Source organism: Lepisma saccharinum, chromosome 7 (genome assembly GCF_977018435.1).
Source record: "Lepisma saccharinum chromosome 7, izLepSacc3.1, whole genome shotgun sequence".
Lineage (NCBI taxonomy): Eukaryota > Metazoa > Arthropoda > Insecta > Zygentoma > Lepismatidae > Lepisma > Lepisma saccharinum.
Window position 1 is genome coordinate 95294837 of NC_139235.1, and position 17950 is coordinate 95312786.

Consider the following 17950-nt stretch of genomic DNA (forward strand, 5'->3'; position numbering starts at 1 on the left):
ATATATACATATTTAATATATAATGCAGTATAATATATTAAAATGGCTACATTGATGCATAGTTGGTTCAAAACTGTCTTAGATATCAATGTAACGTGACAGAATCACTTATAAAATCAATGTTGCATTTTTTATAGGTTTGCTTGTAAGAGTCCAATGATATTTGTCGAAAGTTCCCATACATTCTCTTCACTTGCGGTAAAGAACAAAACAAGGTTCAATGCAAAGTCCTGCGTCTCCTGGACATTCTAAACAACTCAATGCAGTGTTTTTCTCTATTCGTGCAGGAATAACAATTGTAATGTTTCAGACAATATTTCCAAGAATAAAAAAAGAAAACAATTTCTCTGCTGTCAAACGATGTCATGATACAAAAGGAACTATATTGCCATTTGATTCAACGATGCAAAGAGAAATCAAGCTAATGTTTATTTCAAACAATCCTTCAGCAATGTGGCAATGAATGACATAAAAGCCTGCTGTGCAGTGTTACTGATGGATAAGCATTCAAATAAGGTAATGTGTATGACCCACGTGTGCATCAAAGGCACACAGCTACAGCCTCATGACTCATAAATGCTTCACTGGCAGGGATCGTGTTAAAAATAGCTTCCTTGTAGTGTGTGACGAAGATTAAAATATTTCCTTTCCTAGTTAGATTAGGTACGTTATTTGTACTTTATATTAGAAATACCATAAATTAATTATAAATTCAGTGATAAAGGGTTTTTCTCAAAAATGTGTGCAAACAAGGTGATGCATCTTGTATGCTGCAAATCAGGGTGGTCGGGGTGGGCTCTGGCCCACCTGTGTGCCCACCTAAATGGAAAAAATGCATGATATATGCAAGTAAGAAGCTGAATTCATAATTCACGATATGTGGAACTTACTCACTTTATATATATTAATTCGTATTTTCAATAAATTAAAAATACAAAACTTTGTTACGTGAAATGAGTATCTATTTTGTGCAACGATGTTTCAGAAACCACTGTTTCCTTCTTCAGGTTATTTTCTTGGCTATCCGAAATATACCGTAGCCTCATCAAATCGTGTCATTCGTCAGGGAAAAGGAAACTACAAATTTGGTAAGGTACAATTTGGAAAACACTTCTAAAACCGTTGCTTCCCCCATGTTCTCTATCATTTGTTAAAACTATCACTATAAAACCTTCGCACTAAAAGTCCTATGTACAACTAAAACACTAAAAAAGAAGGGACGCCCTCTTGTTACACTGTTCCCATGCAGCCTGCCAGTTTCTTCCTTGTCCTATGTATGAGCTTGTGGGCGTGTTATCTGTCCCCTCCCTGGCCTTGCCCTTTCATTTCCCCTCCTCATTATGCCATGATAAGATCAAAATCGCCTGTTATTTGGGCCTCGCATATTACATCAGGGGTGACCTGCAATCCTTTTTTTTTTTTTTCTCCCACTTCTTGGAACATTCCTATCCATAGTTCATCTACACAAGATCAGATGTTAAAGTGGACGTTTTGATTTTTTAAGAAATCGTTCAAGAACATGTAGTATAAAGAAAGCATGAGCATGTACGGTGGATGTTGGAGAGCGTTTCATTCCAGAGAAACACTAGTTCATCTGACATGTTTTGAGATGAAGAATTGACTCAAGAAGCAGATCATGATGATCATGTGAGTCATAACATGAACTAATTCTGAGACAAGTGAAGATGAAGAGAATAATATCCCAGAAAAAGATGGCAATTATTTCCTGGGGGAAAAGAGATAATTTGATATGAAAAGAAGTTGCCTGGCCAGGTCGAAATGCTTGCACAAGAAGTATGAATATTTTTTATGCCTTCCTAGACAATGTGAAGCTATAAAAAAAAATTATATATCTGCTATAGAGACGTTTGTAGATGACATGATTGTGAGGATAATTGTGGAAATTATCAATAAGTACATAGAAATAATAGAGAGAGAATTTGTAATTGAAACATGTTAAATTGACTGTTCAAGCAGAAGTACAAAAATATAAAACGACAAAAAACACAGAACAAATTTATGTGACATAATATATGAAGTAGGAAAATAATACAATTGTCACATTTATCTAAGTTATGTAAAACAAAATACAGGGTCATCCGTTTGGGATGTCAGAAAAGTATAACGCTGTAGCTTTTATGTTAATGTATATGTATCGATGCAATTTGCGGTAATGTACATGGCAAAGATGGGAGTTTGCAACAATGACTTTCGCGAGACAACGCAGCAGTAGTTCATTTTTAGTATATTTTTTTCAAGAATTGAACATTGCTAAATTTACACAATTATTTGAAATGTATACTCAACAAAAATAATCATTCTTGTATTTCTTATTCCATACTTTCCTTATAATTATATTATTTCACTACTGCAAGGAAAGATTATGTAATGGTGAAAATACAATGTGTGTGTATATCATTTTTTTATAATTAATTGCTAGACTTTTTATATTTACAAATTACTTCAAGTTGTTCCAAATAGTAAATTCAATCACAAAAATTATCTTTTGTGCATGTGAATCTTACTTTATTGTAAATAATATTTTATATTTAGGGGTCAAATTCACCCCCACATACCTACTTAAGGTAGCAAGAGAGGCACACCTGGTTAAGGGTTAACTTCCAACTAGGCTAATTAATATTAGTTTCCAAGGAGTATTTTGTTGGAAATGGACATAAAAGGAGTAAAGAAAATTTTCAACTTTATTTTCGTAACAATGAGAGAAAACAGATATAATAATATCTATGCTGGCTTTTCATATTTGAAATTATATTGTTACCATGTTGAGAGTTATATTCATAGAAAAGATTAGCTACAACATTGAAATGCACATTCCTAATTTCACCACTGAAAACTAAGTTACCTTTCTATACACTTTATGTGAGAATTTGATATAAAAGAACTCCATAGTACTGTAGCAAACATGTATGCAAAATACTCAAAACAATGGAGAGAATCATTAAGACTTAATTATTCCAACATAGACCATAATATGTTTCGAATGAAGTCTGCGAAAAAACACCAGTATTTGCCAGATGTGTTTCGGTCAATTTGCTGGACAGCATTTTAACAATAGAATCGAGAATATTATAAAATATTGCTGCACTAAATGCTTCTCGAGAGACCTGTTTATTATTTGAATCATTAACACATGCTGGATCGCTAAGTGCAAGTGTTGCAAATAACCTGTTTAATTTATCAGCAATTTCACCAATCGTTGCATCAACAAGAATACAGTCACTTGGAAAACGACTAGTTTTGGATACAACACAATAGGTGGAACTTGTAAGAGTTTTTATTGCATTCATAAACGCTTTTCTTTCACTTGCAATTCCAAGATGTATTTTGCAGCCATCACTTAGTAGTTTCAATAATTTTGCTCCATCTATAAAATAATGCCCAGACAATAGATGATGTTTTCCCATCCAGTTGGCATAACAAAGCGGCATTGTTTGTACTAGACTGCACCTAAGGTAATAAAAGAGAAGCAGGTTAATAATATTGTCTGTTTATATTTACATTTGCATTCAATCATGACAGATTATTAACAAATGTCATCAGTAAGTTCAGGTTAATACAACTTGTATCATATACAATTTCAAGGCATATGGCACCCGGTCAGGTCTAGAATTAAAGACTTGCAGCTCCTAGGCCAGTGTAAATATGCTATCCGACTCCATTTTCTATAAAGGTATTTTAAATGGATCATATTAGTGGTGACGTCACAGCAGATGACAAACCAGGAACTGAGTCTAAGCAACGGGCAAATGTGTTTTCTTCCTATTCAATTCATTGGGATTTTCCATCGGAAGGGGTAGCTTTAATTATTGTGACTGCAGTTATGAAACAAAATGATGATGCGTATCATACATCAATGTAACGATGAGATTTCGGAGAATACGTCTATATATCTCGCATACCTTACAGAGAATAAGGTGAAGAATATTCACTGTAATGTGGCCGAGGGTATGATCACCAAATCAAATGGCATAGGCACTCACAAACAAACTGGCATCATTGCAACATTCAAACCTAATTCTGAATTTATGGAGCCAATCATCTACAATCCATCACCAACATTATATTTTCCTGTGTGTCATAACAGAATAGATTATATTGAGTTGATGGTCACTAATGAAAAAGAAGAATTAGTTGATTTTGCTGGAGCCACAACAACTGCAATCATAGAAATTAATATTTAAATAAAAATACATACAAAAAAAAAATGGAAAATATTGAGAGTTATGAGCTACAATCATTCCCCCCAAACAGGAGGACATTTGCAAATTTAAATCAACCCAACACAGAGATTGAGGTTGATCTTGATGTAGGGGATGGCTTTATACACCCCCACAGAGCAGATCTATACATCAAATTTGATGTTGTAAAGCTCGATGGTACAGATTATCCGGCAAATTCAAATATAAGATTGGTGGACAATTTTGTGCCACATCTGTTCTCTGAAATTGAGATCAGAAAGCATGGTGTTGTTATAAACAGAATAGATTATCCCGGCATTACCTCCACAGCTTTGGCTACACTAAAATTATCCAAAACCGAGGCTTCTTACTACAAAATAGGTGGATTTGAGGCTGGTGATAAAATATTATCCAAGAGCCACACAGTGCTGTTCCCCATGCGCCTATTGCCAGGATTCTTCTCAGATTACAAAGATATTATGTGGAAGGGTGGTTTAAGAATCACATTTAGAAGAGCTGCCAATGATAATAATGCTTTGATGAGGTACAGCACATTAAACTCTACAGGGGAAGCTCTGCCTAATACCCTACCTGATGAGGGCAAATGCATTATTCAGACTATGGAGCTAAGAATCCCGGTTGTTGAATATGAGGCCAGTTATGCTCTTAAATACAAAGCAGATATTCTAAAAAATCCACAGATTCCTTTACAATTTTATACATATCAATGTGTACAGAAGCCTGCATCTGGTACCTATTATGAGTTTGATGCCACAAATTCATTCTCCAGTATACAATATGACATGCCAGATTTTGTGGTGGTACTGTTTCAGACTGGAAGACACAATAATCAGAAAAAAATTCAAGTAAATTTGATAACTGCAACATCAAGAACATATATCTTAAAAATGGCAGAAATGAGGTATTTCCTAGAGAAAATTATAATTTAGACATGTCCAAGGATGGTTTCCTTAAATTATATGAGGCATTTACATCATACAAAAGGGTCACTACTGGCAATACTGACATGTATTACACACCAGATGAATTCAAAGCACAGAGGCCCATGTTTGTCATCAACACCTCAAAAAGAAAACAAGTTGTGGTTAATGACAGGACAAACATTAAAATTATCTGTGAATTCCATAATACACTCCCCGATGACACCATATGTAGTTATGACAAACTTTGTCATAAACGACATTCTGCTGTGAATGAATTTGCCATATACTCAAGTGAGTATTTGTAAGATATTTAATTCAGGACTGCCAACCTCAAATTGCTTATTTAGCGTAACAAGTTACCTAATTTATTGTTTGCACGTGAGATGGCAGCATCAGGCGGTAATACATTTGAAGTTCTTTAGTAATACCATTTGTACTCAATAGATGTCCTCGGTTGACACTTTGTAAAGAAATAGTCTTCTTTCTTAATTTTTTTTTAGTCGCTTGTTATAAAAATACTTCTGTGAATTATAATTTAATTAAGTAATGACATTATGCAAATTGTACTATTAATACGAAATCATCTGGGACTTATGCATTCATCTTGGGAAGAATGAATGTGCATATGATCTGAGGTGGAGAGTACGGCAGGATCGGAGTGTTTGGAAAACCCGGAAAAAAAAGGACGGAACGAAAGGATTCTGAAGGGAAGATGGAGAACGAAATGGACGAGTAAATTGGACATGATGATGGAAATCGAGGGATATCCGCTCAATCATAAACGTACGAGTTGATCTAAATAGAAAGATTGGAGCACGAAAGATGATGTTTGCCGATTTGATGATAATATGAAGCCGATGGACGCTTTTACGAAGGATAAGTGAATTTTCTTTTTGGCTTACAGGAATTGATGGTTGATATGCACAGTGACTATGTAAGTACGTAAAATTCTTTTATCTAAGTGACTACCAGATGCTGATGTAAGGATAATTGAGAAAACCACCAATCATCGCATTCTGTATTATGCTAGCATTCGTGTGCAACGGGTTATGGCCATAACATATTCGCGTTAACGCAATACCGCATAACGTGGTCGGTAACAAAGGATTCTAAGAATAGCTACGTGAAAGAATATCGTTGACTAGTCATAATAAACATTTATGAACAACATAGGTAATCTATTCATATTGACTGTAAAAGAGTATTGATTTTTCATTCATTGGCTTGTATGTAGCGCAAAGGCGTAATTAGGTCAAGGTCACGTGACGCATGATATCATATGATTTAGCTCTTATCAAAGTAGATGTTGATGTCTCAGTAAAATTCGTTGTTTATGTAACCAACGTCTCATTTAAAAACAAAAGTCTTATGATATGTTCATTTTGAACTCCGGCTGATTTTTTTTTTTATTTTTATTTTATTACGCATCCATATCTGTAAGAGATGCATAAAGTCGGGAAAGATTGAATAAAAGGTACACCGCCATCCTTTGAGTGATATTAAAGTGTTGTCTGTCACAGATCGGTGTACTTCCAGAAAGTTTTGAGCAGGGTCAATTTAATTGTTTCATACCGACACGAGTAAAAACGTAGTATTTGTTATTAACATATGGCCTTTGTTCAGCGTCAATTAATAATTGTGAACCTTAATATACGAATTCTTTATCATGTTAATTGGTGAATAAAGTTCCTATTGTTAACTCGCGGTGTTGCAATTTAACCCAAAGGGTACCTCAGTGTGTAGAACATATTAGCATTTTGTGTACTAATACCAGTTTCTTTCCAGAAGGGGGGAAGCCCACCTCCCACTTTTCATCCTGAGATTTGTCAGTAATAATTGAATCATGAGGATATCTAGGGGCATACATTACTGTTAAGTTGTTAACCAGTACTACATTGAAATGGTGTTCTCAATCATCGGAATGATAGTTCCATGGTAGTTTCAAGGGAATCTAGTATGGTGGCATAGGCCTTAAGTAAAGTTCTAGTTTCATCTCTCGCGGGAATTGTCAGTGGTTTAAATCCCAGGTGGCATACCAGTTTAGTATAACCTGTCACTTTGAGAAATGAAATTTCGAAGCACGAGATTCGTATGAATAATCAGAAGGTTAATTTGAGTTAGGTCTAATTCTGCATACAGGGTGTGCCTAAAAAGGGGGTACATTTTAGTTAAATGAGAAAGTTGGATAGTGTTATGTAATTTGATAACTACCAACTTGAAGACTTAATCAGGTTTGGCTTAACTTAACGTACAGGGTGTACCTAAAGGAAAGGTATAGTTTATTAATTAATAAATAAAAGACTTTGTGATTTATTGTGGAAGTTAGGCTCCACATTACCTGTAACGAGCGTTTATTCGACAACGAAAGGTTGTTTCCGTGGGAAGTTTATTAAATTTATTTGGAATCACATTATACGAACATAAGTTTAACTTGTGGCCCTCCAGTCATAGCTTCTAGCGCTACTGGCGAGACGTACGAGAACACATTGAATGGTTTAGGAATTTAGTTGGGAGTTTCGGGCAAGGTTGAAATATTAGTTGGTGGTTCTTGTCACGCGGTGGAATGTAGGGAAGACCCCTCCACTGGCGGATACGTCTCATATAAGATTATGAGACTTAGTGGCTGAGTGGCTACAGTTGTAACTTTACAAAAAAAAAAAAAAAAGATTTTTTTTTATATATAATTTTCTTTGACTAGTAAAATGGGTACTGAGAAGGAACCAGTAACTCTTGAAGCCCTCTTTGCTCTAGTTATGCAGAGCAAGAAAGAGACTCAAGAGAACTTTGAAAAATCAAACGAATCGCTCAGGTCTGAGTTACAAGCGAGTCATGAAAAGACTACAGAGCTACTCAGATCAGACCTGGCTCAAATGCAAAGAGATACCGCGGATCATATTTCAAAGCTGAAATCTGAAACTGAAGAACTTCGGCGTTGCGTATCCCAGTATCGCGTGGAGTGTATGACCAGGGCAGAGGCGGTAGAGAAAAAATATGATGCATTATCTAGCAGACTAGATGATGAGGTACAGGGTGTTCATGAAGTTTTGGATCGAATGAATATAGGGCAGATGGAACAGTTTGAGATCTTTAAGGGTCAGATAGATGAGAAGTTCAGAGATAGAGTACAGGATAGTAAAGGGGAAATAGTACCGGTGGCGCTGCAAACGCGGGAAGAGGTTGAAAAGCTAGTAGATCGCGTGAAGTCTGAGAGGGTCGAACCTTCTTCATCTCAATTGTTTGTTCAGGAAGCTGCAACCCAGTGTGGGGTGAAAAGTAATCTGGGTGGTGACATGGTGTCAACAGAAATACTTTCTACCCTCAAATCATTAGATATGTCGATGGGAAAATTCAATCACATGATCACTTGTTTAGAAGATAGACGTTCTTTGGGGACGAATCATGATACAGTGGAAAATGAAAGGTATCTTTTGAAAGGGGGTTTGATCTCCCGAAAACGTGGGGTTGATAAGGCAACTTCAACGGAGGATTCGGATGCTGAGGTTAACCATGTTATGTTCAAACTTGGCTCTCACCAAGTGAGGGGGGCAACAAGTAGAGATTCTTCGAGTAGTAACGTGGAAATAGGGGAAGGGGCTTCTTCTAGTAGTAAAAGGAGATCCATGAAATCCCGCTACAGAAAATCTTTGAAGCATAAGGATAAGGTAGACCTAGGAGAGGGTGGTGATCAGGATAATTCAGGTGTTCGAGAGGTTCGTCGTTCGTCACCCAGGAATGTAGTTCAGGTTAAGCCGCAAGACTTACTGAAGTTTCCTAAATTCAATGGTATTATCACCGATGTCACTCCAACCGAGTTCTTAGAAAAGGTCGAGGAACTTTTGAGTTTGTACAATTTAGACGAAAATGAGTATCTCAATTATGTCCCAAAATTATTACTAGATAGTGCTAAAGTATGGTACAATGGAAGAAAGGCTGACCTTCTTTCATACAAGCACTTTAAGGAGGAGTTTATTGGCCATTATGAAAGTTCGAGATGGCGTAGCTCTTGCCTAGCTAAGATCTTGAATTCCCCTTATGTTCGTTCTTCAGAGGAGAATGTCTTGCAATTCTTCTCTAAGAACTATAAATTACTTAGATCAATCCAACCTAATGCAGAGGAGACACAAATAATTGCTCAGCTCAGTACGTTGTTACCGTACAAATTGAGAGAACACTTTGTAATGGCTGACCTTTCTTCATTCTCTGATGCGATCCATGCAATCGAGAATTTCGAATCCTTAAAAGAGGTAAATTTGAAAAGGGAGCCGAATCCTTTCTCCAAGCCAAAGAGCAACAAGGTAGGGGTAAATAAGGTGTCTATAAATTCTCAGGATGCTGATGCTTCTCTTAAGTGTGAATCTCAAATTCAGAAAAGGTCACCGTTGGCGGTCAGGAAAGATGGGCGGACTAGTCCAAAGTCAAAAATGTTTCGATCTAGTACCACCTTCATTCCTGAGAACTCGTGGCAGGGAAACGAAGTAGATCTCACATCGTAGGGGGTGATGTGGGTGATCATAAAAGTAATCCTCCTGTAAATACCAGCTCGTCCGTAAATAGGGGTGCGAGGGGTTCTGGGATTGACTTGTCTGGACCCATGTTGGAAGACAAACAGTTCATTGGTGACAGCATGTTTGTCAGATTAGCACAAAAGTTTGGTGACCATCAAGTCAGTATTGATGAGGACGGTAACCGTCGAATCGGTTTGTCAGTGAGTGGTCAAACTTCTGAACAATTAAAAGCACGTATAAGGTCCGCTCCTAGATTGGCAGATTCTGTTGTGGTCATGATAGGCACAAATGATATTTTAAAATTTAGGCCTGGTGATGAAATTAAAAGAAATTTGAAGGAGATTGTTGATCTTTTAAAGGAAAGAGTTAAGGATATTACGCTTCTTTGTCTTCCACCCATTCCGAAAGTTATGAAATCCAAAGATAGTATTGTCTGGCGGAAATGGCACGAAATTAACGAGTTCATTCGCTCTCTTAAGGAGGGTGATATTGTCAAGGTACATGACCTGAGTTCGTTGTTTCTGATAGATAATGCTAATATTCGTGAGGAGCTGTTTGAAAGTTTCTTAGGCAATCCTTCTCATAGGAGAATAGATAAAGTACACTGGAACCGATATGGCATGTTACTAGCGCTGGAGTATCTGAGACAAGTAGGGGTCTTACAGAATTTAGGTAGGAATCAACCTAATCGTGAAGCTCAACGCGTAGTGGAGTCAGATGTCCAGTATGAGGGTGTGCAATCCCAGGAGTCAGTTGTTAGTAGAGGTTCGGAAAACGTCAGGGGAACTTTCGTCCATGCGCAGGGGGCGGGAGTACAGTAACCATTCCTGCCATTCGATTTGTAAATATGTACAATAGTGATTCTGATTCTGATTTTTGTGAGCAGATTAGTTCTAAAATACCGATTAATTTAGATTTTCATAATAAAGGTTCTGCCCTGATAAAAGTAAAAATTCTTGATAGGGAATTTAACGCGCTCTGTGATAGTGGGGCTGAACTGAGCTTGCTGTCTTATGATGCGTGGAAAGAATTGTCTTCCATTATTTCTAGGCCAAGATTGGAGCCTGCTTCACACATCAGGCTGTTTGATTATTCAGGAACCAAATCAAAAGCAGTTGATGGAATCACTAAGTTAATGATTAGTTTAGGTGGGCATGACGTATTTGTTCAATTAGTGGTAGTAAGGAGTTTAAGTGTACCATTGTTGTTGGGTTTAGATGTTATCTACAAAATTCACGGTGAGCTAAATTTTGATTTAAATGCCTTTTTTTATAATACACCCAATGGTAAGGTTTTCCTGAGGTTTACTCCACTAGAACAGGTCGATCCAAGTCCTCAAGATTTAAGTATAAGAGAAGTTTGTTGTTCACAAGACTCCTCGAGCAAATGTTTTTCTGAATTCGGCGACCAAATTAAACGATCCTTAGTTCTAGACGAATCTCATTCTTCGCAATTAATTGCAATGTTACAAGAGTTTCAAGACATGTTTACCGAAGTACCGGGTTTATGCAAGGAATATGTGCATAGGATGGAGCTAGACACGAACGAACCCATTGTACGAAAAAACTGTCCCATTCCATATGCGTATCGTGCAAAGGTAAAGGAACAGCTGAATCAGATGCTTGAATGGAACGTAATAGAACTTTCTGATTCAGAATACCATTCACCTTTGCTGGTTGTTCCAAAACCCGATGGTGCTATCAGGTTATGTGTTGATCTAAAAAAGATCAATCAGCATGTCAAACTCAAGCAACTTGCACCGCTGAAGATTAATGAGTTACTAACGTCATTCCAGGGGTGCAAATACTTCACATCCCTTGATCTGGGAAATGCCTATTGGCAAGTTCCTCTCGATCCAGACAGTAGAAAATTTACGGCCTTTTCATTTGATGGGATATTATACCAGTTCAAGAGAGTGGTATTTGGGTCAGTTAATGGTACTTCAGTGTTTGTCGATGTGATGAACCGTGTTCTTGGATCCTTTAGCGACTTCACTGTTGTATATGTCGATGACATAATCATTAAATCCCAAGATTTCGAGTCCCATCTTGAACATGTAAGGTTAGTGCTGTCCAGATTGAAACGTGCAGGATTTACATTGAAAGTGGAAAAGTGCAAATTTGTGGTACAAGAGTTAAAGTTTCTTGGCCATGTCATATCCACTCAAGGCTATCATAAAGATCCAGCCTATGTGATAAGCATAGAACAATTACCAAAGCCGGAGAACCTAAAACAATTACAGAGGGTTCTGGGTTGCTTCAATTGGTTGAGCAAGTATATTCGTAACTATTCAATGTTGCCACACCCCCTTTATGAACTTCTCAAACAGAAAAGTAAGTGGAAATGGAGTGTTGAAGCAGATATTGCTTTTAAAGACTTAAAAGAGGTAGTAAAAAGGGAGGTTACTTTGTTTTATCCGGACTTTGAGAAAAAATTTTACATTCAGACCGATGCGTCTTTGGTGGTCATAGGCGGTTTCTGTTATCAGATGGTAGACGATCACATCAGACCCTTGGGGTTTGTAAGCAGGTTGCTGAAATCGTACGAAAAATCTTATACTTCGACTGAGATAGAAGTTTTAGCAATACTCTTTACGATATCAAAATTCTCCTCCTTTCTCAAAGGAAGGCAGTTTATAGTAATCACTGACCACAAGGCACTTACCTGGCTCGAGACCGCTCATACCTGGAACGCCAGACTCACCCGATGGTTTATACAGATACAAGAATATTCTTTTGTGGTGCAGTACTGTAAGGGATCAGAAAACGTTGTGGCTGATACTCTTAGTCGTAGTTTTCCTGGTGTGACCCTCTCAGAGTTTAACGTTAATTGTTCAGGTGCTCAGTCCTTAGGTAGCTTAAACTTAACCAAGGAGGAATTGGTTTCGGCGCAAAGGGAAGATCCCTACCTGAAAGAAATTATCTGTCACGTATTGGGAGAGGTACAGTCCAGTGTGTCTCGCTCAAGGTCTTGGGGCCAAACTTATGTTGTAGAGGACGAAATTTTATATATCAAGGATTTTCATGATCCGAGTAAATTGAGGATTTGTGTACCAATAAATTTGATCGGTAGGATCTTAATACATTGTCATGATAACTCGGGACATTTCGGCGTAGCTAAAACTCTCGCTCTGATTTTCAAAAGTTTTCATTGGAAGAACATGAAGAATGACATCAAAGATTTTGTCAGGGACTGTGATGTTTGCGAAAGAACGAAACCCAATAAGCATCCGTCAAAATTTGTTTCAAGGTCTCATATAATTGATAGACCAGGTGGAACTTTGTTTTTGGACTTACAAGGACCGTTCGCGTCGGGGCCTAAAAAGGAAAGATTCTTGTTCACGGTTTTGGATGCCGCATCCAGATACTTAGTTGCTTATCCAGTTGTAAATAGTAATGCTCAAACTGTCATCGCGAAATTGATAAAAATTTATTTTGTACATCTTAGCATACCTATGCAGGTATTTACAGATAACGGACCACAATTTAGGTCAAAGTTGTTTCAGGAGGCGATGGAAAAGCGGGGAGTAAAGGTTGCATATACTCCAACATATCATCCTTCCTCAAATATGGTAGAACGTTACCATAGTGAACTAAATAGGCTTATGAGGGTCTTATGTTTCGATAATCATGCGAAATGGCCTGAGAGAATTGAGCAAGCTCTCTTCCTTTTGAATAATTCAGTATCGTCGCAAACAGGTTTCACTCCTGCTGAACTGAGACTGAATGTGAGTAGAAAACTTGTAGACTTCCATTCTATACTTAACGATGTTGGGAATGGCACTTGGGATTCAAAATTGCTGATGGCAAGTTGGTCGAGTTCTTCTAAAAGACGAAATAAGCTGAATCAAATCAATGAGAAAAGATTCAACAGACCAGCTATTAAAATAGGGAATTTAGTCTTTGTTAAAAACCATCAACTTGGCAACTTGAGTGACAAGGTTATAAAAAAGTATTGTGAACTTTACTTAGGACCGTACTTATGTATAAAAAATACCAATGATTCTACGTTAAATTTGGTAGATTGCTTAACTGGAGAAATATTGGAAAATCATTCCATTGAAAATTGTAAAGTGTGGAGTTGCACTGAGGAGAAATTAAAATATTGGTTGCAGAAGGTTATGGCTATGGGATTGGATATTATTACAGATATTAAGCCTAATCTTTTAGACTTGTGCAAAACTGATCATTCTAATAAAGATGTAGTTCAGTTGTAAGGGTTAGTGGCGAAGGAAGGTTCGTGATTGCGACGGCCACGTGAGTTTATGCCAGCGGCGGGCAGTCTTGTCAAGTGGGCATAATCTTACGACAGGTCAACATATGACTGAAGGGGTATTCAGGAGTCAGTATCTATATTGAGGTACTTCAGGAAAGGGTGACAAGTGCGAGCTTGGGCTTCTTACTCTTTGGTAGAAGGCATGCAACTTTATCTTGTAGCAAGATCAGATTCGTGTAAATAATGTATATTATAATTCATAATTAGCTATTATGTAAATCTTGTGCAGTATGTCTAATGTCTATGTGTGTACTTTGAAGTGAGATGTTTGTAAGGTGTTGAATTTCAAGAAGGGATGTTAGTGTAATGGGTTCAGCCCTTGTTGGGCGCCATTTATGACAAACTTTGTCATAAACGACATTCTGCTGTGAATGAATTTGCCATATACTCAAGTGAGTATTTGTAAGATATTTAATTCAGGACTGCCAACCTCAAATTGCTTATTTAGCGTAACAAGTTACCTAATTTATTGTTTGCACGTGAGATGGCAGCATCAGGCGGTAATACATTTGAAGTTCTTTAGTAATACCATTTGTACTCAATAGATGTCCTCGGTTGACACTTTGTAAAGAAATAGTCTTCTTTCTTAATTTTTTTTTAGTCGCTTGTTATAAAAATACTTCTGTGAATTATAATTTAATTAAGTAATGACATTATGCAAATTGTACTATTAATACGAAATCATCTGGGACTTATGCATTCATCTTGGGAAGAATGAATGTGCATATGATCTGAGGTGGAGAGTACGGCAGGATCGGAGTGTTTGGAAAACCCGGAAAAAAAAGGACGGAACGAAAGGATTCTGAAGGGAAGATGGAGAACGAAATGGACGAGTAAATTGGACATGATGATGGAAATCGAGGGATATCCGCTCAATCATAAACGTACGAGTTGATCTAAATAGAAAGATTGGAGCACGAAAGATGATGTTTGCCGATTTGATGATAATATGAAGCCGATGGACGCTTTTACGAAGGATAAGTGAATTTTCTTTTCGGCTTACAGGAATTGATGGTTGATATGCACAGTGACTATGTAAGTACGTAAAATTCTTTTATCTAAGTGACTACCAGATGCTGATGTAAGGATAATTGAGAAAACCACCAATCATCGCATTCTGTATTATGCTAGCATTCGTGTGCAACGGGTTATGGCCATAACATATTCGCGTTAACGCAATACCGCATAACGTGGTCGGTAACAAAGGATTCTAAGAATAGCTACGTGAAAGAATATCGTTGACTAGTCATAATAAACATTTATGAACAACATAGGTAATCTATTCATATTGACTGTAAAAGAGTATTGATTTTTCATTCATTGGCTTGTATGTAGCGCAAAGGCGTAATTAGGTCAAGGTCACGTGACGCATGATATCATATGATTTAGCTCTTATCAAAGTAGATGTTGATGTCTCAGTAAAATTCGTTGTTTATGTAACCAACGTCTCATTTAAAAACAAAAGTCTTATGATATGTTCATTTTGAACTCCGGCTGATTTTTTTTTTATTTTTATTTTATTACGCATCCATATCTGTAAGAGATGCATAAAGTCGGGAAAGATTGAATAAAAGGTACACCGCCATCCTTTGAGTGATATTAAAGTGTTGTCTGTCACAGATCGGTGTACTTCCAGAAAGTTTTGAGCAGGGTCAATTTAATTGTTTCATACCGACACGAGTAAAAACGTAGTATTTGTTATTAACATATGGCCTTTGTTCAGCGTTAATTAATAATTGTGAACCTTAATATACGAATTCTTTATCATGTTAATTGGTGAATAAAGTTCCTATTGTTAACTCGCGGTGTTGCAATTTAACCCAAAGGGTACCTCAGTGTGTAGAACATATTAGCATTTTGTGTACTAATACCAGTTTCTTTCCAGAAGGGGGGAAGCCCACCTCCCACTTTTCATCCTGAGATTTGTCAGTAATAATTGAATCATGAGGATATCTAGGGGCATACATTACTGTTAAGTTGTTAACCAGTACTACATTGAAATGGTGTTCTCAATCATCGGAATGATAGTTCCATGGTAGTTTCAAGGGAATCTAGTATGGTGGCATAGGCCTTAAGTAAAGTTCTAGTTTCATCTCTCGCGGGAATTGTCAGTGGTTTAAATCCCAGGTGGCATACCAGTTTAGTATAACCTGTCACTTTGAGAAATGAAATTTCGAAGCACGAGATTCGTATGAATAATCAGAAGGTTAATTTGAGTTAGGTCTAATTCTGCATACAGGGTGTGCCTAAAAAGGGGGTACATTTTAGTTAAATGAGAAAGTTGGATAGTGTTATGTAATTTGATAACTACCAACTTGAAGACTTAATCAGGTTTGGCTTAACTTAACGTACAGGGTGTACCTAAAGGAAAGGTATAGTTTATTAATTAATAAATAAAAGACTTTGTGATTTATTGTGGAAGTTAGGCTCCACATTACCTGTAACGAGCGTTTATTCGACAACGAAAGGTTGTTTCCGTGGGAAGTTTATTAAATTTATTTGGAATCACATTATACGAACATAAGTTTAACTTGTGGCCCTCCAGTCATAGCTTCTAGCGCTACTGGCGAGACGTACGAGAACACATTGAATGGTTTAGGAATTTAGTTGGGAGTTTCGGGCAAGGTTGAAATATTAGTTGGTGGTTCTTGTCACGCGGTGGAATGTAGGGAAGACCCCTCCACTGGCGGATACGTCTCATATAGTGTTACTCTTATAGGGGAAAAATCATATGTTTATGATGTAAGAAATGAGAGAGTTACAGAGCAATTCTAGAAAATCTCTGCATATTACATTGTTTTAATATTAGATAAACAAATTGAACCTGGTATCCAATTGAACTTAAACCGGAAGTAAATATGTGTAGGTGGTGTAGGTTTTATGAGGATCTTGGCTTAATTTCAAGTGTATCCAAAACAAAATCAAAAAAGGCATATTTTTAACAAGCTTATGGACAAAAATCTGGCTGATGCAACTTTTGTAAGTATGGGCAAATCAATCTGAGGGGGCTCATCATTTGTACACTGTAGCTTCGGGAAATTCCCGAGGGCATTTTTACAAAAATCTTGAATTAGACAGAGTACCACACTTGAGCAAAAAAACTCATATGGGCATGTTGAGCTTGTTTTAAGTGTGGCCAATTCTGCCTGAGGGGGGCTCATCATTTGTTGTCCTTATAATAGCATCAATACAACTACTGAAGTAATTCACTACCCTTTCCTTACGTAGTTACTTGGAACTTTCGTAACACTGCTGCACGTGTTCGCTCACCGTGGGCTACCCATCCGCTCGAAGCAGACGACAAACGAGCTCTCCCTAAGGAGTGACGTAGTAACATGGCGGCGGCGTGTTTTCAGCGCAACGCTAGTCTCGCAACTTTGGAAGTCTCGTTTCTGCCTTAAACTGGACGTAGAGAAACGCGAGAACTTGCAGGGGTCATTTTTTCAAGGTGTAGTTTTTAAAATTGTTGTAAAAAAAATTGAGTGGAAATGTCCATTGTATGTAATAACTTAAATCAACATTTTAAAGCACAAGAAAGCTTCAACTGTTCTTCTACAGCAAAGAAATGAAACTGATCTTAAATAATTTTCTTTAGAATGTCTGTAGTTTTTCGACGTACAGAGCAATGTATGTAAATTTTAACTTCGACTTTTCTAAGCTGGTCGCGCTAGCCGTTTCCCCCTCTGTACCGCTCGCGCTCAACCCCGCCCCCCCCCCCCCCCCCCTCCACACTCCTCCGTCGTCCCTTTTTTCTTTCACAATCGGCCAGTCTTCCAAGAAAACCGCATGCTGAGAGCTAGGAAAACAAAAAAGAAGGCAGGGAAAAGTTTTGGGGGAGAATAAATGGTTTGGGCGATGCTTGTAAACAGTTCTTCACTATGCGATATCCTAATACTAAATCACGATGGGGTTGTAGTGCAATGACAACAGTGAAGGACGGGGGATTTCCCCAGTATATTGTTCACAAATGGGAAGGGCTGGTTGCACAGACTGAAGTACACCTTTACAAAAGGTTTGCCTGCAAAAG

General features: G+C 37.4%; 1 long non-coding RNA gene across 1 annotated transcript in view; it reads right to left on the reverse strand.

Moving 5' to 3' along the window:
- Window positions 1-2684: 2684 nt before the first annotated feature.
- Window positions 2685-17950, reverse strand: part of LOC145990364 (uncharacterized) — a 62831-nt gene continuing 47565 nt past the window's right edge. The window contains exon 2 of the long non-coding RNA XR_014441975.1: window positions 2685-3468. This is a non-coding gene — a long non-coding RNA (uncharacterized LOC145990364). The remainder of the gene's footprint in view (window positions 3469-17950) is intronic.